The 24,036-nt window shown below is 37.2% G+C and overlaps 1 protein-coding gene across 2 annotated transcripts in view; it reads right to left on the bottom strand.

Moving 5' to 3' along the window:
- Positions 1-24,036, bottom strand: part of CDH20 (cadherin 20) — a 191,845-nt gene that overhangs the window by 66,519 nt on the left and 101,290 nt on the right. The window lies entirely within an intron of this gene.

The raw sequence follows: 24,036 nt of genomic DNA, 5'->3' as shown, positions 1-24,036 counted from the left end.
CTTTGAAGAATAGTTTGACTCCCTCTTCTTTGTGGCAACCCCTGAGATATTGGAACACTGCTATCATGTCTCCCCTAGTCCTTCTCTTCATTAAACTAGACATACCCAGTTCTTGCAACTGTTCTTCATATGTTTTAGCCTCCAGTCCCCTAATCATCTTTTTTGCTCTTCTCTACACTCTTTCTAGAGTCTCAACATCTTTTTTACATCATGGTGACCAAAACTGAATGCAATATTCCAAGTGTGGCCTTACCAAGGCATTATAAAGTGGTATTAACACGTGATCTTGTTTCTCTGTTTATGCAGCCCAGAACTGTGTTGGCTTTTTTGGCAGCTGCTGCACACTGCTGGCTCATATCTAAATGGTTATCCACTAGGACTCCAAAATCCCTCTCACAGTTACTACTATTGAGCAAGGTACCACATATATGGTACCTGTGCATTTTGTTTTTCTTCCCTAAATGTAGAACCTTGCTTTTTTCACTGTTGAATTTCATTTTGTTAGATAGCGCCCAATGTTCAAGTCTGTCAAAATCCTTCTGTATCTTGAGCCTATCTTCTGGAGTGTTGGCTATTCCTGCCAGCTTGGTGTCATCTGCAAATTTCATGAGTTCCCCATCTATCCCCTCGTCCAAGTCATTGATGAAGATGTTGAAGAGCACTGGGCCTAAAACAGAGCCCTGGGATACTTCCCTCCATGTAGATGCAGTTCCATTCAGGACTACACGTTGAGTGCGGTTGGCCAGCCAGTTATGAATCCATCTGGTGGTGATGCTGTCTAACCCACATTTTTCTACTTTATCTAGTAATAGGTTATGGTCTACTTTATCAAATGCTTTACTGAAGTCCAAGTAAATTATATCGACAGCATTCCTCTGGTCCACTAATTTTGTCACTTTGTCAACAAATGCAATAAGATTAGTCTGGCATGATCTGTTTTTGACAAACCCATGCTGGCTTTTGGTTATTACTTGGTTTGCTTCTAGGTGTTTGGTGATTTGTTGCTTGCTTATCTTTTCCAGAATCTTCCCTATTTTTAGATTTGGTTTTGTACACATCTATATAGTAAGCAATTTTTAGCAGTACATATGGTATTGAAGGAATATATTAGAGAAAATTGTCTTCTGTGGATAATCACTTCTTTTGAAAAGAATTTTCCTATCCTTCCTTCTCCTGCTGTACGGAAAGCAATCAGCTTGGTAATGTACATGGTAGGAGGAAATTGAAGCCAATTGTGGAGTTTGCTGTTTATTTTGCCTTTTAATTTGTTGCAATATTTAACATTAAGAGCAGTGGGGTAAGTACTTTTCTTCATTAAGAAACTTAATTTTAGTGCTTTCCTTATTGTTGCTGTTCTTTCATATACCTTTTAATGTTTATATCATTGACCTGTAACTCTTACCTAGAAACTCCATGTGGACTGCAAACAAAATGAATAAACTGCAATATTCTTTGCTTTTGAATATGAGCAAACCAATTATTATAGTAGCTAATATATAGTAATGTTTTCTGCAATAATGTAATGTCTCCTACAGGTCCTCCACAGGGTACATTCATTAACCATTGTTCTTAGTCTATTTCTGAAGGTTATCCTTTCCCAAACTAATTTTATATTAACTTATTTTTGATCTTTCTATTTTTTTATTGAGTTATATGTTCTGGCAACATTTTACTTCTAGTGACATGGCTTTTAAAACATGCAGAAAGTACACGTCGTCCTTTGATCTCATTCAGGTGAGGAAATAATGGATGATTCCTTTTTCACACATATACAATTGCACAGCTGTGAATAGTCACACAGGGCTTTAAACGTGTATGGCTATGGAACTATGTATTGTACTGTAGCTGCTTGTTTTTAGGGTGGATGGCGGTGCACTTTTTTTTTTTTTTTACCCTGATACAGCAACATGATTCCTTAGAGAAGACTAAGCTAAAATTGGTCTTATTGAATTCTGCTGGAAGAAAAATTAAAATCCATTAGCTAGAAAAATTGAACCCATGGGGCTCTACTGGAGGCTCTTTGTACAAAGTGATCTGTATTCAAAGTAGTGAGTGAGTATGAAGCGCTCAAGAAGGCTCTTTTTAAATTGGCTGATTATCATAAGCTTTGTAAAACTGAGTAAGAATTTTCAAAGTAACATTAAATGAGTACTGCGTATAAAGACAATCTTACATCAATTTAGCACATTATCGGTAAGATTTTAATAACACCTTTAACTGTTAGTATTTTAAAAATAATAAATTAGAATAAACAATAGGAATTTCCATCTAATCCGAGAAAGCCTCTCCTTACTGTCATAAATCAGGCAAGATTTAATGTTTTAAAATCTTAAATTAAGAGAAACCCAAACCTGAATTTTAAACAAGTCCGGAGGCACAGCTGTAGTTCATAAATGGTTTTTAGGATCAGTCTTCTTTTTTTTAATATGTTATTTTGTATATTGATTTATACTCTCATAGTTTAGTCTGCTAAATAAGGATATCTGTCTGTCTGTCTGTCTGTCTGTCTGTCTGTCTGTCTGTCTGTCTGTCTATCTATCTATCTATCTATCTATCTATCTGAAGCATAAAGTATGTCAGCAGCTCTTATCATATACCGAGCCAAATTTTTATGCTATGACAGAACCAGGTCAGAGGTGGGTTTCAGCAGGTTCTGCCCAGTTCTGGAGAACCGGTAGTGGAAATTTTGAGTAGTTCGGAGAACCGGTAGTAAAAGTTCTGACTGGCTCCGGCCCCATCTATTCTCTGCCTCCCAAGTCCCAGCTGATCAGGAGGAAATGAGGATTTTGCAGTAACCTTCCCCTGGATTGAGGAGGGAATGGAGATTTTACAGTATCCTTCCCCTGCCACACCCACCAAGTCATGCCCACCAAGCCATGCCATGCCCACCAAGCCACGCCCACAGAACTGGTAGTAAAAATTTTTGAAACTCACCACTGAACCAGGATATCTATCAAATGACAAATGTAATTTGATTGAAGCAAATGTAAAGTAGTGCATATTGGTGCAAAACCTCCTAACCTTACAGATATACTGAGTGCTCTGAGCTGATTAAAATTAAGGAAGAAAAAGAACTTGGGGACATAATACATAGCTCAATGAAGATGTCAGCTCAGCATGTGACAGCCGTGAAAAAGGCAAATTCGTTGTTAGAGATCAAGGAATTAGGACTGAACAGAGAATAGGGACTGAAAGTAAAACTGTCAACACTGTAATGACCTTATAACAATTTAGATTATATCCACAACTGTAGTATTTGTGCAGTTCTGATCACCCCATTTGAAAATGAATATAATAAAACTGGGAAAAGGGCATAACAACCCAAATGTCCAAGAGGCTATGTGGAAAGATTGTAACGTATGGGACTCTTGAGAAAAAAGGTAGCTGGTTGAGATATACAAAATAATGCAGACATTTTGGACAAGGAGGAAGTATGTTTGCTTCTTTCAAAGCAACAGGACCAGGTATGTACATTTAGTGAAGCTGATTGGGAGATTTAAAAGAAAGAAAAGAAAGCCCTTATTCATAATGACCCTGATTGCGGATTTTTTTAAACCACAAGATATGGTGATGGCCACTGATTTGTATGATTTTAAGAGAGCTTGATAAATTCATGGAGGGGATAAGTCTAGCAAGGGCTATTGGTCTTGAGAACTCAATGTTACTTATGGGAGTGGGACAGCATGTTCCTCTAGTTGTAGGAGCACAAGGGAGGAAGAGTCTACGTCCCAATCTCCTGTTTACAAAAACCACAGGATTATCTGGTTGGTTGCTGTGAAAATCAAAATGCTGGTTTATGGTGAGGCTTGCATGCTCCAGAAGAGCTATTCTTATATTCCTATTCACAGTGGTATAAATACTGCTGGTTGGAAAACTCTTGTTTCAGATTAAAATTTATAGGCCCATGACACAAACAGAACCTCTGCAGACTGATTAGGAAAAAAATGGTGATGATGGCTAAAATTCAGGGGCTGTCATGGTTGTATTTACACTGAAGATACAGCACAAAAAATAATTGTGGATTTTTTGATGACATGTGTAGTTTAGCTCTATGTTCTAGATGGTTTTGAAAGTGCCTCAAAGACTTACTAATTCATCACCATGATTTCATACTACTTTAAAAGCTGAACAAAAAGGGGAAACTCACTATGGCATCTGAATACAAAATCTAGTACTCTAGTTCCATTTGATTGAACTGAAACTTAGCCATGTTTATAAGCCCACTAATAAGCCTGGTGGTGCAGTGGACTAAACTACTGTTAAAGTAGTATTTAGCTGCCAGCTGCCTGCAATTACTGCAAGTTCAATTCTCACCAGGCTCAAGGTTGACTCAGCCTTCCATCCTTCCGAGGTAGGTAAAATGAGGACCCGGTTTGTGGGGGCAATAAGCTGACTTTATATAAAATAAAATACTGCTGGGGGGTGAGCAAAAGCCCTACTAAGCAGGTATATACAAAAGTATGAAGGCTACTGCTTAAAAGCATTGTAAGCCGCCCTGAGTCTCCGGAGAAGGGCGGCATATAAATCAAACTAATATATAACACAGATGCAAAGAATGCTGATTAACTTGTTCAGTTGACCTAGTCTGCTATATTTATGACTATATCATAATTTTGGTTATTAACTGTAAGACTTTTAGCATTCATCTTGAAATGAACCATTTTTCAGCATCTAGGTGCAGTGTCAATTTCCGACTAGCAGACCCAAAAGAAGTAAACACTTTAAGGTGCTTTGAGTTCCCAAAACTTTATTGGATATGCCATTGTGATACTAAAGAATCAAAACCAGCTCTGGTTTTCCAACACAAATGCTTGCTTAGTTAAACAATAACTTCCTTTTCTCCCCACTCTGGGTGTTCACATTGTCCAATTATGAGGCATCCTTTTGTTATGGGAATAACCCCCCTCCTTTTTCAGGTGCCTGCAGTAGCAGTATTGATGGTTTCCAGGCTCTCACGATTCCTGCACAAAATCACAGCATTCCATTCCATTCCATTCCATTCCATTCCATTCCATTCCATTCCATTCCAACCTTCCCTCCCCCCAGTTCATTGGCAAGTTGAATTGTGATAAGATTTGAAAGAAGCAAAGTGGTTCAGCCTTGACATGCAGACTCCATTTTAAGCAGAATACTGGACTCTTCTTCCCTAACAGGGAAGAAATCCTGTCTGCTTCTTTCCATGACCAAGTGGTCTGTTTACTTAACTGTGCAATGATGGTGAATCTTTAGATACTATCAACTATAGCTCGAAGATGTCTCAGCAAGCTGGCACAATTGTGAGGGGTCCTGAGAGCAAATTTTGAAATATCTGGATTTGGAGATATCTGTATTGAAACTACCATATATATATCTTCAGTGGTAAACAAAAAATATAAAAGAAAACAGGGAGGCATAGTGTCATTCCCTTTCTAGTCTAAAACAATAAACAATTACTATACTATGATGAAACTTGGATACACCAATGTCATTAAGTTAAAACAACAGATCAATCAACAATTTTTCACAAAACCACAAAACTTTTCCTTTGTCAAATAACTTTCTCATTATGCAATTTCTCTTAAATTTTAGGTAAAAATTGTTTCCCTCCAAGTTTCATCCCTTCACTCTAGTCTGGAGTAACAAATAACAATCTTGTCACCTTTTCCATAATATAATTCCAGCTTTTTTGATAATGGTGATGATATTTTCCCTTTAATCTTCTTTTTTTCTAGAATAAACAAACATTGTCTTTCGGTAGACATGAAGAAAAATGGCACATTCATCAGCAGTTCAAATTACTGATGATTTAAATTTGGAAAGCTAAATATGTAAAATCCAGATGAATGATAACCTCACTTTAGAAATGTTCAAGACCATCGCATATTCTGAACTTCTCTTAAGGCAAAGCAATATGATTAACTTTGGATTATCCTTCATATTGGAAGTTGAAGTTGACAGGGATACACTTAAGGCCACCTGGTGAGCTCATGACAGAGATGAGATTTGCAGCTCCTCTAAATCACTGTGCCACAACAGCCCCGTTGTGGCCCATAAGGATAGATTACATAGATTAAAGGCAGGAAGGAATCAAAGTAGTAAAAAAGAAAAGAGGATCTGGTTTTACCTAGAAGCGAGATAAAATATAAAATTTTGATGACAAATTCTTGCAGCTACTCTTTCTTTGTTCTGTGGGCCATATGAAAAACACAGCCTTTGGAAGGATGTCATTTTTGATTTTTAGCTTCAGGGATGAGATATTTCAGAGATGAGATACGCACAGTGTTCTGTCACTCCAGCTACATATTGCCAGGTTTGTAAGCAGTATTTGCCTTGTCATTTATGATAAATAAAACCGATTCCAGGCAAGTGGAATTATCAACCAAAAGATAGTTGCCTCATTCTTCATTCAGTTTGTTAATAAGAAGAGGCAAACAAAACCTTTAAACAGAAACCTAACTGTTCTACATGATGTAGTTCAGGCATAATGTTATCTCCCTAAAACCATGGGTTGTACATTATATCAATGAGCATAATTAGATATAGGCACATTCCTTCATTTCCTCTCTCAGGTCTCTGTTAGATTAAAGGGAATGGCTTTGTGAATTTATCTTTATACTCAATAGGTTTGTAACAATCAATCCAAAAGTTCTTGCTCTTAAACTAAACAGAATTATTTTATAACAGATTACACCAGAGGTCCACTGCATTATCTCTAACCGCTATGATTAAACCTCAGATAAATACATAATGTCCCATAAACCTTATGTATTAAAAAGAAGAAGATAAAGCTACAACTTTTTTTTTTCATTTTCAACATGAGAACAAGTCAATGGGGGAGGCGGTACACAGCAATTTCTCTTTCATAATTATAGGAGGAAAAAATTTCTAACTGGAAATCTGGCAATTCTATAATCTACTTTTTGAAAAGAGAATGGAGGTGGCTGAGAAGGAAGAGATTATCTCCATTTCCAGAACTGTTACTCCGGGTGCTTCTCAGAACCCCAAGATTAGAGCAGACTTCCAAGTGGTTTGTATATAGTGATTTTTATTTTATTTTATGCACTTACGTTTATATGTAGGGCAGGTGTATGAATCTCAGTCTGAGGTTTGCTACTAGCTCTTCCTGGAAGTCCTACAATATGTGGTAACCCAAAGGCTAATTTATCTTCTTCTGGAACTGACATTTACAAGTGCTGGCCTGGAGCGACATCAATGCTACACGGTCTTGACCTTACTGATTGCCTTAACTCCAGGAAGGAATACCATTACTGAAAGAGATAAAGAACATTTTCAGCTGTCTGTGAAATCAACTCTTGGAAAGGAATAAGAGTCTGTATATATAACTATCTAAGTTGCTGCAGATAAGTCTTACATTAATGCTTCAAAAGACTCCTGGGAATGTAAAATATGAGTCCGCGGCCCTGACAGCAATCCTTTAGACTAAAAGAATTAAGCGAAAGAATATAAAGTATCTTGACCTCATTCATCACAAAAGTGGTCTAACGTTGAAAAAAAAAATGATGCTCCCGAAGCTTTAAATGCTGCTTCAAAATCTCTGGGTAGAAACCTCTGAATATTGTTCCTTCTATTCAGCAGTAGCTCTGCTGTAGACCAAAGCGATTTAAGGCATTATACAACTGACTGAGTCAGGATGATCAATTATACACACAAGTCATGCACTTCAAAGTGAATGCACTATAATCCTATAAGTGAATATGCTATAATCCCTTATTTTCTTTCAGAAAAGACTGATACTGCACAACCCTTTTTGCCTCTTCCCAAAGCTCACTCAAATGCTTATGTATAGTATCTTCAGAGTTATTTTCCATGATTTTCTGTGGCTGCCCCTATCTTATGGAACATCCTCCCCTGGTGATATTGTAGGCTCCCACCTCTTTAGCCTCCTAGATGGCCATCAAAATCTGGCTCCTTACTCAGGGATGAGGATAGAGTGGTGGGAGCTTGTGGATGGTTGCTGGGGCATTTTGGGAAGACGATTAAGGCAGTAGGTTTTTTAGTTTCAGTTTTATGGATTTATGGATTTAGTAGTTATATTGTTTTCGTAAGCCATCCAAAGTTGTGTTCTAAGGTAGGCAGTCATATACATCTTAAGGAGCCATGATGGTGCAGTGGTTAGAATGCAGTACTGCAGGCTACTTCTACTACTGCTGGCTGCCTGCAGTTTGGCAGTTCGATTCTCACTGGCTCAAGGTTGTCTCAGCCTTCCATCCTTCTGGGGTTGGTAAAATGAGGACTCAGATTGTTGGGGACAATATGGTGACTGTGTAAAGTGCTTAGAGAGGGCTGTAAAGCCCTGTGAAGCAGTATGTAAGTCTAAGTGCTATTGCTAATGTATAAGCAATTTTTAGTGAAAATGCAAAATATAGAGAAAATAAGCAACTAAGTTAACACCTAAATAGAAGTTCACTGGAGTTAAATATATTGACATGGAGTAGGTTTTTAGAAATGGCAAAAATATACTGGAGGCTGTATAAAATTCAGCAGAAGGACAAACACAGAGGGCTCAACTTCTGTCACAAGCAGCTTTAGGTGAAAGTTGAGAACAAACCCTGTTTGTAACAACTTCAGCCAATACAAATAATATTGTTTTAGGGAAACCAAACATCCTATAATTTAATAATTGGACATATGTTAACCAAAAGTCAATGAGATTTGTCCATAGCATGGATACATGCCTACAAACACACTGCATAGCACTTGAAAATATGAGATTATTTAATCTATGAGCACTGAGAACACTTATTACATGTTAAATAAATGTATTTAACTATTTCTATTTCTATTGTAAATAAATAGAATTATCTCCTTATATTTAAAAATTCAGTGTTGTTTATGCATGCACAAATTCAAATGTTTTACATTCTAAAGGCAATGATTCCAACCGTTTTATTTCACATGAATAATCATCACTGAAGTTTTTGTGGGTCTTCACAAAATCTATTAAAGAAGAGCTTGTGGGCAGAATCTTTGGCACAACTCTCACTCATAGTGTTCTCAATAAATAAAACGTGTTTGAAACGTCATTTAAAATGGACCACATCTTATATCTCAAATACTTTGGCCACTTAATGAGAACGAAGGACTCACTGGAGAAGAGCCTAATGCTGGGAACGATTGAGGGCAAAAGAAGAATGGGATGGCAGAGAATGAGGTGGCTGGATGGAGTTACTGAAGCAGTTGGCATAAGCTTTAATGGACTTCATGGGATGGTAGAGGACAGGAAGGCCTGGAGGAAAGTTGTCCATGGGGTCGTGATGGGTCGGACACAACTTAGCAATTAACAACAACAACATTTTATATGATTTCCAATTCATATGAGATATTTGTTACTTGCTGGATCACTTCACAATATCTTGCTATTCTTATTTGAAGTTTTGGAAGAATTTGTAATCATTGTGAAGCTTGATGCTATTGCAAAAATTGTAACCATTTTTAATGAGAGGAATTAGTAATGACCTCATGGGCTATCATGGACACTAGTTTGGGAAATATTGTTCCACAACAAAGGGTATCATTCTATGCATATCCTTCTCAGAAGTAAGTCCAAATAAGTCTGATTTTGACTAAAATAACCTTGCGCAGTGAGTCAGCCATACAGTATATATATGGATGGAATCTTTAATTGATTCTGTTTGATTATATGGATGCTTTTTAGTAGGAAAGCAGAATGGAAAGATTTTAAAGAAACGAATGATTACATTTGAAAGAAAACTTGACTTGCTCTAAATCCCTCGTGAGTTTGTGGCTGAGTGAGGTTTTTTTTTTTACTGATTTCCAAGTTCAGAGTTGACCATTCAGTTCTACGTATTGTTTCTGAGTACCTCTGAAGATAGCAGCCGAAATCAACTCCCATGACAGACAAGCAGAACAATTCTAAGGTAACCCTGAAAAATTCCAGCATTTCCAAAGCCTTGCCAGAAATATATCAGCAATAGTGGTGTGAGAGAAGACTATCATGCATTGCCCTTTCTGATTTTTCCATTTTAAAAAAGAGGCTTTCCATTGCTTGTGCCCAGCACTCACCTAAATCTTCTACCACATCAGCAATGGATGAGGAATCCAGATACCTCTTCCCCTTCAGCATCTGCATTTCAAATGTCAGAGCAAGTCCGTTGTAGAAGTGGGAAATTTCATCTATTCCAAGTGCCAAGAAGTAGTTTGTGAGTCATTGAACTACAGTATTGTATTAGGGTATCTGGATGTATATTTAAGTAATCTATATGGCAACTGCCTATCAGGAGCTTGTCCATTTACATGCGTTTACATACATGGCATAATGCCATCTTGACACTTTTGACTTCCCTGTAAATGCCCCTGAATTAGGGGTGAAATGCTCCCGGTTTGGACCAGATCGGAGGATCCAGTAGCGATTGTGGCAGGTGGTTCAGAGAACTGGTAGCGATGGTGGCGCGAGGCTCTGCCCACCCGCCCGGGTGTCGTTACTTCCTGTTTTTAAAAGGTAAAAAAAAGGCTCTGACGATCGTGTGCCACAGCTGTAATCGTCAGAGCCCTTTTTTACCTTTTAAAAGGTAAAAAAAGGTAAAAAGAAATTTGGCCATGCCCACCCTGTCACATTACCCCCCCCCCAAGCCACACCCTCAGAATCGGTAGTAACAAATTTTACATTTCACCACTGCCCTGAATCTGTAGTTTTTTCTTTGCTAGATACTACAACCTGAATAGTTGTAAAAAAATGCTTTTAAAAGTAAAAAAAGTACTTTTTAAAAGTAAAAAAAGAGGCTCTGATGATTGCGCGCCACTGCTGTGATCGTCAGAGCCTTTTTTTTACCTTTTAAAAGACTGGTACAGCTCTGCAAGCAGTTAAAAGCCTGGTAGACCAGTACCTCTGCTAAATCCTAAAGAATTGTCACATGACCATCAAGCCACACCCACAAAATAAGCCACACCCACAGAACCGGTAGTAAAAAAATTTAGACCCCACCCCTGGTGTGTGTGTGTGTGTGTGTGTGTGTGTGTGTGTGTGTGTGTATATAGATTGGTTCTCTCCTTGATTAGTTTCCATCCATTGCTTCTTGTTCTGCCTTTGGAGAATAGATTGACCTCTTCTTCCTGCCAGCCCCTCAAATATTGAAATACTGCTATCATGTTACCTCTAGTTCTTTTATTCATTAAAGTCGACATACACAATTCCTGCAACCATTCTTTATATGTTTTAGCCTCCAGTCCCTAATCATTTTTGTTGCTCTTCTCTACACTCTTTTTAGAGTCTCGACATCTTTTATGAGCAGAGATTAACACATCTAATGTTAACATCAAAAAGTAAAAAAATATCCCAATCAAGATACTATCAACTCCAACTAATTTGCTAATAGCCCTATCAAGGAATTACCTTGATAATTTCCACCAACACTGACAGGACAAGCCACTAGTATATAAAATGAGAGGAAACCCACTCCATTCTAACACTGATGATGTTACTTAATGAAACATTTGCAATAAATCTTCATTTAAAAGACAAAGGCCGCTCTTTTTGAAGATAGCAAAGTCCACATTTTGGACAGAGAGGACTGCTGGTTTGAAAGAGGGGTCAAAGAGGCCATCCATGTCAAAATTGAACAGCCCTCTCTCAAGGGAGGGGGAGGGATATGACATCATCTATCTCCAGTCTACAATACAGTCCTCTCAGCAGTTCCAAGAAAACTCTACTCCCATTTGCACTACTCAGGCACCATGGGGACACAGAAAAACCTCCAGGTGGCCTCAATGACTCTTTAAAAGAATGGAAATGACCAGCTGTCTGCAAGGAATATAAATCCTTCCATTCCCCACCATTCAGTCAGAGGTGAAGAACCTTCTTGGATGAGAAGCAAAACATCTTCAAAGAAAAACCAGAGAGTCCAGTTGCATCTTGAAAAAAGCACCTTTGGGACAACCATGACCTGGATGGCTGAGAATCTCCATAGATATTTGCAAGAAAGCTCAGAGAGCATCACAGTAAGAAAACATGTAGTCCATATTTGCAACAGAAAAGTCCTGGTATCCACCCAGAAAAAAGACAACCAAAGAACCAAAGCTTTAACAATAATTTAGTGAGTTACTTCAAGATATGCAGGAATCCAAGAAATCTGGCTGATTTGTGTTAGATGGTGAAATATATAATATATATTCATAGATAAGCTGAAAAATTAAAATGCCAAAATGCACTCCAAAAATTGAAATTGGCTTATCCACAGGTGGGCTTATCAGTGAGTTTATGTGATGTTTCTTGTAAACTGCCCAGAGTCACTTAGGTGAGATGAGTGGTGTGGAAATTTGACAAGCAAATCATTTGATAAAATAAATCTGGTGCTGAACAAGATGTATTGGGACTGCAATTCCCGGAATAGCCGAGAATTTTTGGAGTCTCAAAGAACTTGGAGGTATAAACTTTAGAAGAGGGAAAGACTTTTATCTTTAAAAGAGCCTGTTACTTTTATGACTAATTCTTTTATTTTACAGTTTATTAGTGTTCTGATACTTAAGAAGAGAATATTTGCTAATGAGTGGCCATGTACTTTATAGTCAGTGAAGCAATCCGAATATTGCTAACAGCTTCACATAAAACTGATATTGGCAATGAATGTGATCACTAGATGGCACTCCCTGATCCTCCATATATAGGGAGAATAAAGAGAATGTAAGTATTCTCGCATAATGTATTAAATGCACAAGATGATATCCTTTTAACATTTTGCATAATTATTTTGAAGTTTAACCTTTTGTCATTTTTAAAAAATTTGTTGTTTGTTTTGGTACCAGCAAAATCATCAAAAACACAGGATGGACCTACTACTTGCTGTGTGTGAAGTGATGCAAGTAATCTATTTGCACATCTATGACAGCTTAATTAAACATGTTTTGCACCGTCAGTCCAACCCATAGAAATATGTGCACATACTGAATTTCTTTCAAACAACTCTCTTCTTTCATAACTTTACTCTCTATGGTTTTGAGTACTATAACACAGTGGTCCCCAACCTTTCTGGCTTGGCAGACCGGGGGGGGGGGCAGGCGTGAAGAAGGGATGGTTCTGTGTGAGTGGCAGGCATGTGTGCAAGCACACACAGCTCCATTTGCACAAACAGTGTCTGCATGTGACTTGCGCAAGTGGAGATCCCCATGTGAGCTCGCCCGTCCCTTGCGTGTCCCAGAGGTTGGGGATACTTGCTATAATGTAAGCCTGCATCCTCAAATACATAATTCAGATGTTGCACTTTCAATTATCCAAAAGTCAAGTGCTTGATGTACATATGTAGATCAGCTTTTAGGAATCACCACCATAGGCTCTGTTTCTAAGCTCAAATGAAATTAGATCTTGACTAAAACCAATACATTGATATTACTGGTGGCTGTTTCTCAGTTCTGGAATTATCTTTTCTCAAGTGTAAGCCTGGTACAAAAATGAAGGGCATTTTTTTTCAAAAGAGTTGAAAATGACAAATGTGGCATATGTTTGATGCTATTTTTAACATTTATTATTTAATTGAAGCTGAACGGAAGATACAAAAGATACAAAAATGAAAATAAATTTAAACATTTAGAAAAATTCACGAAGAGGGTAAAATGTTGAGTTTTTTTCCAATTATTTCAAGACAATGAATTAGCATAGGAGTATTTCACTCAGCCGTAGCAATTTATCTTTCTTCATAGCAATACAAATTATGTTATTCTAATTTTGATTTTTCTATGGTTTTATTTTTTTTTTTTTAAAAGACAAGTTTTTATATGAAATACAGTAACAATCTAATTATATTCCAGATAACAAGGTTGCCCTAAAGGATAATAATATTCAGATATTTATTGTAAGAAGGACTTGGTTGATAAGTGCATGAAAAGTTCTTCAAACATAAACTGCAAGATGAAGAATATTTTTGTTATTGCTATTATTCTAAATTCGCAATGGAATTCAATATATTGTTTTAGATCATAATCCCAATGTATAGAAAGAAGAAAATTTCAAACATATTACCCAAAGAAGTATTGAATGGGGGAAATACTTCTAATGATTATGTCAATATTGTTTTCTCGAGTACAGAGAATCATTAATATTGATATATACATGTGATTTAATGTCTTTTATAGTGTAGTTAAAATGTTGGACTAAGAGGAGAAAGATCCTGTTGTTAGTGCGTCTTCAGCCATGGTATCTCTCCCTCTCTTTCCTTTTTTTTTCACATCAGCCTACCTCACAGAACTGTTGTGGAGAAAAATAGGAACAGAGAGTTCTGTTTATACTACCTGAACTCCTGAAAGGAAGACAGAATATAAATTTAATAAGCAAACAAACAATTCTGAAATATAGGCCTGCATGTCTTTATACCTTAAAGGGAGATGATATTTCCAACAAAGCTTCATCTTTTTTTGTATATTTATATATATATATATAAAGTTGTAAACATTCTAAAGAGAAATGGGAGCTGATTCATAGCCTCTGCCTCCATCCTTCAGTGTTATGGTGTTCAATGATCAGAAAATTATACAAAATGTTATTAAAAAGAGGAAAACATCCCCAGTGTTCAGATGCGCACTAGATGTTGCACATTCATTGCTGTTGTACAAAATATAGCTACCATAAGGGTAAAAAGAATGTCACATTTGTGCGATGCAGGGTCATCATAATAACAATTTGTTGTTCCTATCTCTTGATGTAGCAGGGTTAAGATATATCTATTATAAATATTCCTACAGATGCTAAGGTATTTTCTTCTATGTTCCAACCCTGATGTTTAGATGTTTTAATGAAAACTGTGGTTTTTAAAAATGTTCTGTGTATTAAATACCAGCTTGTTTTGCTTGCAGTATTGATATATGTTGTAGAACTTGCTGTCCTTTTAAACTCAATGGGATTTGTGAATGGGCAGGAGAATACAGATAGTCCTTATTTATTGGTGGTAATGGGGACTGTTAAATCTGCTGCTAAGCAAGGCAGTTGTGAAGCATGACAGTGCTGATTTATGAGGGCAGTTCAGGCAGTCCCAGTTGCTGTTGTTAGGTGAATCCCACACAGTCACAGCAACCAGGAATCACGTGAGCAGCATTTACATATTCCTGCCCGCTTCTCCATTGACTCTGCTTTCAGAAGCCTGCAGTGAAGGTTCCATATGGTTATCACATGATCACGGTATGCTGTGACATCATTATGACAAGAAGGCTGTCAAGAACCAAAATAGCATTCATATGACCCTGTAAGGTTATTGTGACAGCTACAGCTAAGAGGATCTGTGTCGTAAGCCCCCCTCATTCAGAGCCATCATAATTTGGAATGGTCAGTAGTTGTTGAATGAGAACTATTGGGATATTATGATTTGTACAAGTCAGTTTCTTGCTCAGAATGACACTGAAATGTTTCACCAAAGATCAGTGGAGCTCTTTACCTCTGGTGGCTATCTAGACATTGTCCCAAAGTTCCTTTTTTGAAGGCTTTCTGTTTTTTCTTCTCATCCAAGAAGCGACACGTCTTCAAAGAAAAACCAGAAAGTCCAGTTGCCTCTTGAAAAAATCACCTTTGGGACAACCATGACCTGGATGACTGAGAATCTCCATAGATATCTAGACATTGGTACATTGCTCTCAGTTGATTTGGAGGGGTCGATTTGGAAATGTGAAGGGATTTGATGTTCTACTGGACGCAAAGTATAGGAAAGAAAGGAATCTGTAAGACATGGTCAAAAAAGTTCAGATTGCAGCCATGATAGTGCAGTTGCAACTGTTTTTACTTCATTTGGTGGGAAATGATCAGACAATGAACAAAGCCACAGGTTGATTGTTAGATCTTTAGCTCTGGATGGGACATATCAAACAGGTTATATGATTTTGATAATCATTTTACCATGAGTTCCTGTATCTGCTCCACATTTAAGACTGCACTAGAAATCTTAATATTTAGGAAACGACACGGGATATATCGAAAGAGGAATAATACATAAATAAATAAAGTAGCACAATTAGTTCCTTTTCCAGCCCAGTTAATTCTTTTTTAAAGTGCCACACAATTTTAAATGTTTATAAAAATTTTAAACTTTAAAGTATATGAAAGGACCAAAGAAAACTGTTGTCTAAATATGATTTGACTATCAGTTTTTATTGTAAATAACTCATATCAGCGAATTAACAAATTATATGCAGCAGGTAACTAATCATTCTTTCCCCATTTTATCACTATAGAAAAAAAAAATAATCTAGCAGATGAGACATTTTTGCAGATAAAACAAAATCTCCAAAGAGGCTTTTGGCAGCAGTTAATTATGGACTTCATTTGGTAAGCCAACCACTTTTTGACAACTAATTAGAAACTACCTATAAGATGCTGGTCTCAGGATGTGAGAAATTAGCTGTTGCTGGGAAATCTCTCCTCCCTCCTCCATTCTTGCAAGACATTTTGCATCTATAATCTAATTGGACTGTAATCTGGAACATTTCCTCAATGGTTTTTCTTTTATTACATCCACTGATATCACTAAGATAGCACTTGAGTAATATGCAAAAGGATCATTGGTCTTCTTGGAACTGAAAAAAAAGCATTGGTTGGTTGGGCTCAATCCTCAATCCTAGCAGGGTTTTTCTCTCTCTCACTAGTATAGGCTGGACCAATAATATCCTAAGGGACTGAGGTCAAAACACATAATATCAATTTACAAAAAGGGAAAGAAAGCAACATCTGCTAATTATAGTCCAATTAGTCTATTGAGTGTTATGAATAAATATCCTGGACCTGGCAAACAAATGAGTTTTCAAGCAGAATTCTAGAATGGATAAATCTCTTATGTAAGCTTTATTGACATAAAATTAATTTGTTGCATCAAGCTTTGGAAGAAAGTTGAAGTGACTTCCATGTATAAATGGGTTCTATTGCTTACAATATCTAAAGGCTATATGACAGAGATGTCAAATTGGAAGCCCGCGGGCCGGATGCGTCACACACAAGCCACACCCACCCCAGCTCTGCGAAGGGAAAAAAGTCACGAAATGTCACATGACGTCAACGTGATGCAGCGAGTTTGACACGCGTACTATATGGTAACACTTAGGGAAGTGTTACTTGACAACACAGGAAGCAGCCAACCCCCCTATAAAGAATAAAACAAGGATGTATTTTGGCTCCCTTTTTGTTTAACTTTTATATTAAAGTAATACACACAGACAGACCTATCATATTACAGGTAGACCTCGACTTATGTCCACAACTTAGTAATTTTTGTTGCTAAGCGAGAGAGTTGTTAAGTGAATTTTGTCCCATTTTATGAACTTTCTTGCCAAAGTTGTTAAGTGAATCATTGCAGGTGTTAAGTTAGTAACATGATTGTTAAGTGGCTTCCCCATTGACTTTGCTTGTCAGAAGGTCGCAAAAAAGGGGACCATATAACCCAAGGACACTGCAACCATCATAAATACATGCCAATTACAAATTGTCTGAATTTTGATCACGTAACCATGAGGATGCTGCAGTGGTTGTAAGTGTGAAAAACGGTCATAAATCACATTTTTTCAGTGAAGTTGTAACTTTGAATAATCACTAAATTAACTGTTGTAAGTTGAGGACTACCTGTATTCCCTTTCAGAGTAGACACTTTATCCATATAATGCCTCATAAAAGTCTTCGGATTTCCATTCCCTAATATATGCCTTGCAATTTGGTACATAAGTAATGTTGGTATACAGTGTGCATATAGGTTTCTTTCAAAACCATTGGAATGAAATAAGTCCTACTCTAAGGAAGAACTTTTGATCAACAATTATTAAAAATTGTTTCATCCGAGTCACGGCACCATCTGTTATAAAAATATCCCAATTAAAAAACCAAAGACGAAACCACAAGCAATAAATCTTACTTTAAGATTCAGTGGTTTATTTCATGAGCAATTTGGAACATCAATAGCCATCATAGCAATGCAATTTCACAACAAAACTTACATTATTAAACCATTGCAACGGAGTCCAATGACACATAGCAAATCCTACAAGGACTGCTATTGGGCAAAGGACCCCATTCTCATCTCATTCTCATCACATTCTTACTGAGTGTCATTCTCTGCAAACACCTGTGTACATCTCAAACCACTATCCATCAGCTCTTTTCAGTTCCCTATTTCTCACAGTTTCAACATTCTGATTCCAAATATATTTCAAAACTACGTATTTTGCAAAATCACATTTCACATTTTATAGCAACAGCTCAGCAGGATTACAAATAGTTCTGATATACTTTGAAATCTTTCTGTCTAAAAGTTTGGTTCATGTAGCTTTTTAGGGCCTACTATCCTTCTGAGAGCTATGGACTCTGGTAGTCCAATAGACTATTTGTCTGTTTCTCACACAGTTTTTAGTCAAAAGATTGGTGAAATGAGTAAGACAAATGCATGGGATTCCAAACGGGCAAGTTAAGTTCTATGAATATTTATGACTCATCTTCCAAACTAAAAATAATTTATTTACTTACTTATTTACATATATGCATATGCATGCGTCCTATTCTAGTGACTCTATACTAGTTTCTGAAAGGAGCACGTTAAACACCTTGTTAAAAAGAAAATTGTTGCTGCTATTTTTAAGATTCTTTCAGATTAGCTTCAATTAAAAGTTTTGAGCTGATGGTAGTGTCTCAGTTGTTAGATGGAGCCCAAATATTCACTCACAAGTTTCCATGTTATTTTGACCAGTTTTATTTATAAATGAGTACTCCTCACTTAAGTTCAGTGACTGTTCCAAATTGCAATGCCACTGAATGAGGTGAACTTATGAAGGGTCCTCACAGTTGTGGCCATTGCAAAGTCCCCATGGTTATGTGATTGCTTAGCAACCAGCTCACAGTTCCAACATTGCAGAATCTCCGTGGTGATGTGATCACCATTTGCGACTTCAGCTTCTCACAAGCAGAATCAATAGGGAAGCCAAAAGGTGATCATAAATGGTGATAACCACGACTATGGAACACTGTGACTATACAGGATTTGCCTAACAATGACAAGAAATGCTGCTATAAATTGCTGTGGACACATAACATTGTGCTTTAAGATTGCATTGCTTAGCAATGGATTTCCTTATCCCAATTACTGTTGGTAAGGAAGGACTACCAACATTACTTTCATACTCAAGTGATTTTATTTCTTTAAGCATAGCCAAGTTTTGTAATATAATATACTGTATGGGATTGCAGCGGTTTGATTGACATGCTTACTTAATCAGCTAATTATTAATTTCATTATGTAATGCGTTTTAGAGATTGCTCATTAACCATAATAGTCTATTTATGCACTCATAAGGATTACAGACCATTAGAAACAGTTTAGTCTGAACTTAAAAGAATATCGTTCCATTCACTATGCATACCAAATGCAAGCTTATGCTTGGAGGTTGGCTTTAGTTTCAAATGCGGTGTGAGCCTAGATATAAATATTTAACTCTTGGTTTAATTTGCTATTTATTTCAGTTGTGTTAAGCCTGTTCCTCTGATGGCTGATTAAGAATCTAGATGGAAAAGGGCCTATATTCAAAAGTTTAGACTTACTGTATAGGTCTTCTCCTATATACTCTGGATTATGACAATGGTAAAAGGACCATAGTTGATATGTAATTCTGTTTTTGAAAAGGCCACAAACTCAACTGTCCAAGAAAAATTGGAAGAGGGTTACCTCAATCATTTATTTGCCTAAAGCATGGGACTGTTTAATGCTTTATCTTCCAGCCTACTATTAGTCAGATATCAAAACATGCTTTTACTCAGCCTGCCTATTGACAGGACACTGAAGAAGTAGAGATAGACATTATATTTCCATATTGTTCCTTTTATAGGGAAGTTGTCATTATTATCATTATTTCAATTGTAATTATTTTTTGGGGGGTAAAAATCCAGGAAGAGATGAATTCATATTTTTCTTTTTTGCTTGATAAATATCCATATTTTTCTAATACAGTAGCCACATTTTGTGCCACAGACAGCAGCTGATCAAAGTTAATATATCTGGGCAGAAGATGAGATAAGTCAATATTCTAAGATGTCTAGAATCCTTGTCTAGTCTTAGAATCCTAAAATGTCAGCTAGAGATGTATGTATATAAAATCTGTATTCTGGAAAAAGTGAATTGGATGCTCCTTTTTCAAAAATTCATGCCTCATGGTATTGTTGGTCAAGAGAAACAAACCAAGAATCACACTATCTTTTCTTATGTTCCTCCCTTATATTAGAATATTGACAGAAGATCAAGCCAAGGCCAATATATGTTCTTTATGACATTGTCTGAGACATTAAGGTAAACAACAATAATTTGGATTATTTGCGTAATTAAATGTATAAACTGATTAGTTTATACATTTAGTTTTCCAGACAGAAATCATTATTTTGCAGGTATTTCCTTCCCTGGTTCATTTTGACTACTAGCTGGATACCCGTGCTTCGCTATGAAACTATGTGATCGGATTTGATAAATCGACACTTAAAGCTCTAAAATTAATGAGTAGTTACGATCAGCCTCTCCTCTCCCCTTCTCTCCCTGAGCTTTGCTCCACAGAACCCTATCCTACCCTATCCCCCTTCTCTCTCTCAGGCTTGCCCCACAGAAACATCTCCTATCCTATCCCCTTCTCTCCCTCAGGCTTGCCCCACAGAAATGTCTCCTATCCTATCCCCTTCTCTCCCTCAGGCTTGCTCCACAGAAGCCTCCCCTATTTTATCCCCTTCTCTCCCTCAGCCTTGCCCCACAGGAGCCTCCCCTATCCTATCCTCTGATGGTCATTTCGAAAAATCCTTTCTTAGTGAGCACCTAGAAGCCAAGAGGAACATATGTGGCAAATTTCAAGTTTGTAGGCTTTACGGTTCTGCAGATTTCGTGATTACAGCCAGTGGTAGGATTCTGCCGGGGTTCAGCCGAACCATTTGTTAAATTGCTGACTCGTCCTGCCCCTTGCCCCGCCCCTCCGCACCACTGGGCGAGGGGTGGGCGAGCCAGCAATTTAACAAACGGTTCAGTGTTTTTTTATAATTTTATTGGCCTCACAGCTGCCACGGGACTTCAAAGGGCCGTCCTACAGCTGATCAGTATTAAAAGAAAACAAATGAGTAGACCTACCCTTGCAAAAATAAATGGGTAGACCCAGTGGTGGGATTCTACTTTGGTAGAACTGATGGTTAAGTAGTTAAGCCAGTAGTTGCCAAAGTGGGCGGTACCGCCCACTGGCGGGGGGCGGTGGAATGCTTTAGGGGGCGGTAAGAGGCAAGGGGGGTGGCAGGAGGAGCTAAATAGCAAGGAGGGTGGCCCCCACCCTTTGGCCTGTGCCTGGCAGCACTTACCTCCTTGCAAGCAAACAGCAAGAAAAAACAGCCCCTTCAGCTTCAGCATTGGTTAATTAGCACAAGTTGATTAGATCGGCCTCCTGACTCTCAGCTGATTTGCTCTCAGCTGTTTTGCCAGGGCTCTGTTGCTATCTGCAAAGGGTGCTGGAGCAGATTTTTTTCCCCCCTAACTATGCTGAAAAAGCAAAACTGAAAGTAAAGCAGGGTCTTTGCTGCAACGTGACAAAATGAGGCAGAGAGATATTTCTTTTTCTTTTTCCTCACCAAAAAAGGTAGGAGCAAAACTGCAAACAATGGGAAATTTAGGGCAAAAGAGGAGAGTTCAAGATTTTAAAACACAAAAGAAAAAAAGTTCTATTTAACTAGGGAATTGTAATAATTGAGATACTATTAATTGTATATTGTGTTGAAAGCAGAAATGGTTAAATTGTGGTTTGGAGGAATATATGGGGGAAATTATTTGGTTTTTTATTATTGGTAAATATAATTAATTGATTTGTAAGAAATTGGATTGCATGGAAATAATTGGATAAAATTATTCATGTTCATATTGATTAATATACAAAAAAGATAGTTATATAACTAATTGATTTATATTAAAATGTTGAATTTATATTAAACAACTGTAATATTACATAATTAACCAATGTGAGGATGGATATAAAAATAGAAGACAATGGGAAGGGGTATAATATAGAATAGAAGGGAAAAATTGAATTTGATTAAGATTAGAGATGAGGATGAAGGGTAATATTGTTTTTTTAAAAAAATAGATGAGGAATAAATACAGCAAACAGGAAATATAGAAATTGTAAATTTAATGAAATGACTAAACACTGTTTAAATTTGTGAACCCACCAAATACTCTGTTCAAAGAAAATACATTGTATGTTTGTATGTGTGTTTCTAATTATTGCTATTTATTCATATTTGTTCTCTTATATTCTTTAAAGTTTAACAATTCATTCTTTATCTTAATATCTTTATATTTGTTTGGGGTTGGCTTTCTTCCCTTTCATCTTTTTTATTGTACAGCAATCTTTCTCCTCAAACCTACCACCTCTCTCTTTTCTTTCCTTCTTACTTTCTCTTCCCCCTTCTTCTCCTCCCTACTTCCTATTCCTTTCTTCTTCTCCTCCTCTCTTCCTCCCTCTCTTACCCTCACTCCTACTCTAATTTCCCTTCCCTTCCTTCATCCCTCTCTATTGCTGTATCCTTTTATGCATATGGACTACTCAGAGGGCTGAAAAAGTTATTTTTGACTGGTCCTCGCACTTTTGACCAGTTCTCGAACTTACGACTATCCTCACATTTTACGTTTTTGCCCTATCTTATCACCATGGTGAAGAGAAGCAGTTGTGAAATGAGTGACATGGTTGTTAAGAATGCTACAATGGGCATAAATGATGACCAGTCATAAGTGCGAAGACCGGTCAAAAGTGTGAGGACCTATCAGAAATCACTTTTTTCAGCCCTCTGGGTAGTCCTTTTGTGCATATGGACTCAGAGGGACGAAAAAGTTATTTTTGACTGGTCTTCGCACTTTTGAACAGTCCTCAAACTTACGACTGTCCTCACATTTTACGTTTTTGCCCTATCTTGTCACCATGATGAAGAGAAGCAGTTGTGAAATGAGTGACATGGTTGTTAAGAATGCTGCAACGGGCATAAATGTGAGGGTGGTCATAAGTGCAAGGACCGGTCAAAAGTGCGAGGACCAGTCAGAAATGACTTTTTTCAGCCCTCTGAGTAGTCCCTATGCAGCTAGCCACACCCACCCGGTCACATGACCAGCTAGCCACGCCCACCCAGTCACATGACCACCAAGCCACATCACCAACTAAGCCACGCCCACAGAACCGGTTGTTAAAAAAATTGAATCCCACCACTGATTACAGCATGAGTGGTTTTCGCGTTTATATATATAGATTACTCCTGTTCATTAAGTAGGATCATAGTTCAGTGTCCTCCATTGATGGTGGCCTGGACATTTGGTAGTTAGGTTTCTAATGTTATGATATCTTTCTAACTTTTTCTACTGAGATGGTCACAGTTCAACTTCCTTACAGTTAGACTAACTTCACTCTTCTATTTTACAAGGATTTTGCAGTAGGAGTTCCTCTTAAAAAAAAAAGGTTGGGTTGCTAAATTTATTTACTATGCAGTTATGAAACATATTTATAACTTCCCTCAAATAGCATGTTTTCATGTTACTAGAAAAAATGGTGACATAAAAACAGTGACTAGTTTTGGCTAACTTAATAAGTTTATTTTGGGATCTGCATCCCCTTGAGTCCAGTCCATCGTTGTGTAGGGATAGCTAATCTGATTCTTTATAACCTAGTAGTATAATGCACTAATTAAGCTTGCAGCAAACAGCCAATAAATCCTTTCTCTTTACTTTACTTTAAATTACTCTGTCTGCAAGGTGGAAGTCACCTACAGTGACATCTGGTAGATCTGAGAAACTGATTTAAATTAATTCACATATTTAAATTCCATAGCTCAAAGTAAGAAATAATGCAATCATTTCAGTTAAGAATTAGGGTATTTTGATAATCTACATTTATCTCCTCAAGCATAAATATCTATGCTATTTTACAACTCAGTACAAAAGTAAATATACTATGACTTTTGAAATATATTTTTCTAAGCTTTAAAGATACAATCAGTTGCTAAATGACAGTCATATAATAAAGCACTTCAATTTCCTATCCAAATGCTCATTTTCCTTTGAGACAAGTACAAAT

This window comes from Pantherophis guttatus, chromosome 3 (genome assembly GCF_059756535.1).
Source record: "Pantherophis guttatus breed Tessera chromosome 3, ASM5975653v1, whole genome shotgun sequence".
Taxonomy (NCBI): domain Eukaryota; kingdom Metazoa; phylum Chordata; class Lepidosauria; order Squamata; family Colubridae; genus Pantherophis; species Pantherophis guttatus.
The sequence above is the reverse complement of the archived record's forward strand: the minus strand, read 5'-3'. Positions and strand labels throughout refer to the sequence as shown.